The sequence below is a fragment of the Gymnoscopelus braueri genome (genome assembly GCF_963280865.1).
Source record: "Gymnoscopelus braueri genome assembly, chromosome: 15".
NCBI lineage: Eukaryota > Metazoa > Chordata > Actinopteri > Myctophiformes > Myctophidae > Gymnoscopelus > Gymnoscopelus braueri.
In genome coordinates, this window is record NC_137620.1 from 42,824,238 (window position 1) to 42,832,062 (window position 7,825).

The 7,825-nt window shown below is 38.9% G+C and overlaps 1 long non-coding RNA gene across 1 annotated transcript; it reads left to right on the top strand.

Moving 5' to 3' along the window:
* The first annotated feature begins 5,381 nt into the window (after window positions 1-5,381).
* Window positions 5,382-6,832, top strand: LOC308101944. The gene is made up of 5 exons (XR_013934586.1): window positions 5,382-5,682; window positions 5,880-5,949; window positions 6,076-6,098; window positions 6,425-6,525; window positions 6,623-6,832. It is a non-coding gene; the product is annotated as an uncharacterized lncRNA (long non-coding RNA).
* The last annotated feature ends 993 nt before the right edge of the window (window positions 6,833-7,825 follow it).

Genomic DNA, 7,825 nt, shown 5'->3' on the forward strand with positions numbered 1-7,825 from the left:
ACACACACACACACGCGCGCACGTCTTTCTTTCACCACCTCCTCCATTTATCTCCCTTATCTGTCTGCCTTGAGTCTGATCTGCCCCGTGATTGATTTTTGTCGTTTTTTTTTTCTTCCAGAGTTTTGGAGGGCAGCTGTCACAAATTGGCAATCGACCTTCCGTGTCTTCAAAGGTGCTGGACACTGTACAATTTGGGCCAATCTTAACAGGCGATCATCCCAAGGTGCACCTGGTGTGTGTGCTTCCTTTATTCCACAGACTGTCACGTATCAGTAGCGTGCAGCAATCTGGGAAGCCATTCGGTAAAAATAAATGTTCTGTGTGTCCACTTCCTCGCCGGTGCTTCTGTGTGTATTTCTACTAACAACAACAACACAAGGCACTGGTGCTGACAGAATCTGTTAACGTGTATCTGTCTTGATAGATTAGTAGCGCGGTGGTTTTCAAACTTTTATTTACTTATTTCAGGGACCCCCCCCCATAACACAGAGTGTACAAATGGTTCCATTCATTGAGTGTAAGACAGGGGTCTTCAACAGGGGGTCCGGGACCCCTGGGGGGTCCTCAGAGTTGCTACAGGGGGTCCGCCAAATCTATGTGTGATAGGATCCTTGTTTTTTACATTAACCACTTGAACCCTAGCATCCCTACACAACTGTATCCGAAAATACAACGCTGCGAGGCGTTGTGAGCTTGTAGATCGGCTATTTTCGGCAAAGAGGGGGAAAAAAAGCAGACCAAGTACAGAGTGAAAGTTTACTAAGTATTGACAGTTTAAGTCGTTAAATGTCTGAAAATACACATTAACACATTGCGTGCCAGTCGCGTAGTTCTACGCAAAGTGGTCTTTTTTTTTTTTTTTTTTTTGCAGTGACACATTTCATTGTAGGCCTGCCTCGCAGAGTCACATTTCATTGTAGCACACCCGGATATGAAAATATCCGTATCCGGAGATTTTCGTTCCCACCCGCCGCCGCTCTAAATCTTCCCCTATAATCCGCCATTATCTCTGAGTTTTTTTTCTCCTCGCTGAACGCTGTTCAACATAAACTGCAAAATGAAATATCGCCGATTGAAACGGTCTTCTCTGGGCCACTCACAAAGCTACCCTGTGTGTCTACAAACAGTTTTAACGCGCGATCTTAAGGTATTTAGCGAGGTCTGTGGCGACGTGAAAAAAAAACAACAATAAATCGCTGGCACTGGTGAGTACATTATGATATTAAAATCTGGCGTGGAATGTGTTAACATGAATCCAACATCTAGGAAAAGCTTTAATCTGCAACACAATTTTATGTAATATATAGTGGTGGTCCCTGCTTCATCTCTCTCTCAGCTAGGGGGTCCTTGGCCTGAAAAGGTTGAAGACCCCTGGTGTAAGAGTTACAGACCTGTTTTTAACTCTTTCATTGCCACGGGCGGGAATTCCCATCAGATTCTGCAAAGGCTTTCATTGCCATTTTTTTTCCATTGTTTTAAAAAAGATGGCGCTGTGATCTATAATCCGGAGTGACCACTTTCACTGTTAACTCACACGGATACGGAAATAACGCCTCCATCCACTTTCTGTCTTTTTGGTTTCCTGCAAATGCTTGTAGCTCGAGTTAATTTGTTTTGCCCTGGATTCGACGAGACACGGAGTATTCAATGGGCTCTATAGCAAAGGGAGTTTGCTAGAGCGGTTTAATGTTTTCTTCTCTGGACGACGAACAGTGATTCCCCTTTGTGTTTACCAACCGTCTTACAAGCTGGGGAGGTGGGAAAGATTTTTGACAAAAGATGCTGTTTTCAGCGTGCCTGCGGAAAAAAAAGTGACCTCACGGGTGAAATTATTTTCCACTGGGGAGCGGACACAGATCCTGTTTGTGTCTACACACGGTGGATCGATCGATCATTATGGATCCACATTTTCTGAGACCAGTTGAAAAGGTTATGAAACACGAAAATCGCTCCCAGTGGGTGAGTTTATTAATGTATATACTCTGGCAGTGAAAGAGTTAAGTGTCCATTAGTAACCCCTCAAGGAACCATGAGTGTCCCTGGACCCCACTTTGAGCTCTAGATAATGGACTGCATGTTCAAATAGACTCTCACTCCCAAAACGTCTTTTAGTGACTTCTTGGGACCGCTTAAAACTTCAGACATGACCAGACCTTCACCTTCGCCAGAGCCTCTACGACAGCGTGGATTGGTTTGTAAACTGGTTCTCAAAATGGTGGTCTGGAGACCCCAAGGGGTCCTTGAGGTCGTTCCAGGGAGGGTCCCCAGCTAAACGATTGATAGTTAGGAACCAAATGGACCCTTGGAGGTTTGTAATCTCAGAGTGTACAAATGGAACCAAACGGACCCTAAGACCCATTTTGTATCCCATTGAGACCTGGAACGCATCTGTGTAACTTTTAGATTTGAGCTAAAAAGCATTATTTTACACATTGGCTATTCAAAAATAGCAGATATACAAGCTCATAGCTATTTTTGAAAAAAAAAAAAAAAAGTGCAAATCCTTGAATATATATTGTTATAAAGCGAACATTTTTAACTCAAATCTTTGCTTATGGGGGTCCCTGGAACAAAATATTTTGAGATGGGGGTCTGCGGCCAAATCAATATCATTTTGGGGGTCCTTGACATGAAAAAGTTTGAGAACCACTGATATAGAAACATGTGTTTTTTCAGAAAACTGTTATTTAGAAGACATTCGTAGAATCGGCTTCAGGTCTTAATGGGTTAAATTAACAGAGGATTTTACAGTATCGATTAGGGTCCCTGTGTCGGAGATAGAAATCGCATCGAATGGGGGTCCGTGTGGCTTAATGAATACCAAACTGGGGGTCCTTGAAATGAACAAAGTTCAGAGAACCGCTGGGCTCGTAGACGACGGGCGGCCATACGCTCTTGACCCTGTCGCCCTCCAGCTGAGCCATCAATCAATACGAGCAACCTGCCGATTGGAAAAAAAATGGCAAATGGCTTCCTGCCTCCCGGCAGAGGAAAGAGCTTGAATAATGTGACACCGCTTTGCCAAGTAACCTTCATTTAACAGCCGACACCACGGGACACAGCCGGAGCACTGCATTCTCACTGCTTTTTTCATGTCAAGGACCCCCAAATTGATAATGTATTTGGATGCGGGACCCCCATAAGAAATTTGTGATGTAATCTTTTCCATTTTGTTTTTCACACACGTCGCATCGCAACACATTGTGAGCTTGTATATCGGCAATTTTCAGAGGCCCACTTTATCCTTTCTTGTCAATACAAGTTCATTGGAACTAACGATAATTTCAGCGTGATAAAGCACTGCAAAGTTTTCATTTCAGATTTCTCAAGAATGTTAGGAATGCCTTTGATTGAATGTGGAATGTTGGAAATTAATTTCATTTCTTTGAAATGCCATGTCCTATTCACTTTAACATCTGTGTTGAATACAAATTAAAAGCATTATTGTGTGTAATGAATGGAAAATGGAGAATAAAAGGCAATATTTTTGTGACATTTCACACAAGGTCATAACAGATTTAGTTTTGATTTAGTTTTGATTTTCATAAAAAGAAAAGTGTTGACGAAGGAAAACACCTTAAAATAGCTGAAGTATACAGTATATACTGTTAAAGTGTTTAAACTTTCTTTTACGCTATTAACACATTTTGCTGGAACCCCTTCAAGGACCCGGCCTGGGGGTCCACAGGCCCCACTTTGAGAACCACTAAACCCAGTGAGCCATAGTCGTTTTTTAGACGTCTGGTTTTTGTTTAGACCTAATTTCACCGGTCTAGATTCGGTCGTATTATAGACCGAATCTAGACGATTGAATTTAATCCATTATTCCATAAACTTTGATTAAAAAAAACAACTGTAAGCTGCACAACTGATCTCCAGATATTGGACTAAAATAATTTGAATAGCCATTTATCAATATACAGTATAGTTTAAATGTAGCCTAGATTTAGACGTTTAAATCAAAACCATATATCAACGTCTACATTTAGACCAGTTTTAAACCATGACATTTACTTATTTTTTTAGTCATGTTGTTTGAAAACTTTGATTAAAAAAACAACTGTAAGCTGCACTTGATCTCCAAATATTGGACTAAATAATTTGAATAGCATTTATCAATATACAGTATAGTTTGAATTTAGCCTAGATTTAGACGTTTAAATCAAAACCATATATCAACGTCTACATTTAGACCAGTTTTAAACCATGACATTTACTTAATTTCATGTTGTTTGAAATCGTTTATTTTAGGATGCTAACAATAGAAATTATTAAATCTCACTATTATAGCGAAATAATGCAGTTTGCATTAATGGTGATATATGCAAATATATTTTTTTAAATGCATAAATATAAAAAATAACGGCAGTTTGCAGTAATGGTGATAGGCTAATATAAAATACTGAGGAACGAGTGAAAGCCAAGCAGTAAACCGCTAACCTCTCGTCACCAGACTTTCCACAGTAAACCGCAGATTGTCTTTGTAGTTCGGTTTGCTTATTTCTCTCACGAGACTTGGCAACACTGGGCTTCACAGCAACAGTAAAACGCAGATTGGTTTCGGAGGTTGGTTTTCTGATTTTCTCACGAGACATGGCAACATTAGTGGTTCCGGTTGCGGACGACAAACAGTAAACACTCACAAATAGATACATTTCATGCGAGTTATCACGATGTTCATCAACATGAAGTTTAATTATTTAAATGGCAATACGACTATAGAGGTGAGTGTTCTTTGCTTATTGATTTTAAAACTTTTCTTAAGCCGCTTGCAAGCTTATAACTTCTAAAGGAAGCTGCTAGCTGCTGCAGCTAGCTAGCTAGCTAAGCTGCTAGATGCAGCTAACTAATGCCAGTAGCTAACTTTAGCAGTCCGTGAAGAACGTCGATTTACAAGCTCAACGCTTTGCATCTGCATCACGGTGTGAGCTTGTAGATCCACTACTTTACTGCAAGAAGTAAAACCACGGAACATACATTGTGTATAATCTTTTATTTTGTTCCAATTGGAGTGAACCTGGTTGAATATGGTACAGTGTAATAAAGTATTGTTCTTTAACAATGTGCAGGCACATTGTTGTGTATGTGCACACATGTGCACATGTGCACACACACTCTAGATTACATAACCTCTGCTATTGATACTCCCAATCTTAGAATTAATTAATTCGTTTATATGTTCATTGCAGAAGCCACCTAGATTTTGTTTTGGCCAGGCTACGGAGGAACAGTGCTGTTGTGGATCCATTTACAGTGGAGTCAGTACTGCTATATGGGGCTGAGACAAGCTGTGAAATTAATAATGTCATTGTTTTCAAACAGATCACAGCAATACACTGCTTGCTCAAGCTGCCCTGAATGGACAGAGGACACAGAGATCTATGTGTAGATATGTACATATATGTAGGTATGTGTAGATGGCTAAGTGGAGATATTTGGAGATGACATTGAAAACATTATGTTGGATATGTAATTTCATTGTCTTCCACCCCTAACAGTGAATTGTGGCTTCAGTCCAGTCCAAGCAAGAGTCAGGACTACACAATGTAGAATTTGATTTGCTATAGCTGTGAGCACAATAGTGATGGTGTAATTATGACATGTAATTTACTTTGTTTTCTCCCCAACAGTGTATCATAGGCGTATGCCAAAGCAGTGCCAGGACTCCACAACCACAAGGTACAATTTATTTGAGTTTTGCAGTGATATAAGTGGTGAGTTTGTAAGTGAGATGAGTAAGTACCCCCACCAAACAGAGAATCTTAGCCTTACTCCAAGATGAAATGGAGCAAGGACTACCTACACAAGGTAGATTTTGAGTCTAGGAGTGATCATAACGGTGACTATGTCTAATTTATTTCCTTTACCCCCAACAGTGAATAGAAGCCTTACTCCAGCCCCAATGAAGAAATAACACCACAAGGTAAATTTAAATTGACTGTAGCAGTGAGCAAAATAGGTTGCAATGGTGCAAGTAAGATGTTTAATTTTCTTTTCTCCCCCCAACAGTAAGTAGCAAGTATGACATGTAATTGCCTTGTCTTTCACCAACAGGAAATCTTATCAGAGGAGAAACATTCACAGGATTCCAAAAGGTACCTTTTTATAAAGTTTGGAAGTCATCTTACTGTGGCAAAGATGTAATTGGGTAGGGATGATGATGTTGAACTTGTAAAACAAGTAATGTTGTTTATTAAGATCTGCACCTGCCAAAGTATAGCCTCACATCCTAAATCACAGGCAGACTGTCACAAGGTTTCTTTATTTCAGTTTCCCATGTCGGAGAAAAGTAAGAATGGAAGTATTATTTATCATTTCCCACTGTGTTAGTGTATTATTTATTATTTCTGTTTCATATCAACATTATTGTTGGCAGAGTATGCCATTGACGATTTAGCTTCTCATTTTCTTTTTGTTTCAGACTTTTCACCAATGGCCTGATGACTAATTTCTACTAGCATGGTGCCGGACAGCAGGAGAGAGCTTTCAAAAGCACTACCTTCTATCTTTCTGTCATCAATGGTAAAAATAACTTTGTCAGTGCTAGTTATTTGTTGATTGCTTATTCAAGTTGTACACGTGTGTGTATGAGAGTTATATGTCATTGTTTTGACTGCAGAAGCCGTTCAGAAGACATTCAGAGAGACAATGGAGAACCTAGTCAGCGCTGCCATCTCTGACCACTTCAAGCAGTCGCCTGGTAGAAGTGGTGGAGGGGGATACAAGAAGAGGGCAACGCCTTGAAGCAAATCAATGTTATTATTTGGTCAAAACATTTTGTTAAAACTTGTATTTTATGGTTGTTTATCCCATTAAGATAGGGAACGCATCTGTGTCACTTAAGATTTCTTTGGCTATTCAGAAAATAGCAGATATACAAGCTCATAGCGCGGAACTCGGTGCCGCGCTAAGAGCTTGTAGATCTTCTATTTTTTGGAGAGTAATTTTTTTTTTTTGCAAATCTTTGAATATATATATATATACATACACATACACATACACACACACACATTTATAACTCAAGTCTAGGCAAAGCAAAGATTTGAGGTAAAACATACATTCAAAGATTTGCAAAAATGTTCAATATTGTTAAAACAAAAATATAGCAGATCGACTAGCGCCGAGCTATGAGCTTGTAGATCTGCTATAAGATGTGTTAAAGTGTTTAAAATCTAACATGACAGGTGTTAATGGCTTAAAGCATTAAGAGGTGCAGAAATTAAAGACCGATTGTACAAGCTTTGGTATTTTTTTTGTTGAAATATGTATTGTGATTGAAATTACAGTTGAAGGATAGTTATGTTCAGAGTAGATCAATGTTAACATTAAGAAAAAAGTTTTTATCCAGTGGTACAATAAAGAGTAGCATGACATTAGTGTCACACTGCAACATATTTAAAAGATCCTGAAAGATAACAACATAATGTAAACAAATTATCAGAACATCATGGGACTACACTTCTACAAAGGTAAGCAAAACGGGTTAAATTTGGTCCATCAGGTATTTTTTTTTTAGAGAACCTGGATCTGCATTAAAATTGAGGCATTTAAATGCATTAATATAGGTTTTGTGTGAATAATTTGATATATCTTAAAGGTATATAATGCCTACAAGTTGTTTAGATGTTATTTAAACATTATTTAATTATAAGTATATTAATATCCTTATTAAATAGACGTTTACATGACGTCATGATAGGGTTTAACCCACTGTGCATTTTTCGGGCTATTAGACGTCTAAATAACGTCTAGGCTAAATCCGGTTTATGAGTGGTCTAAAAATGAAAGTTTTTTCAACGTCTAGGCTAAGCCTAGACGTTCT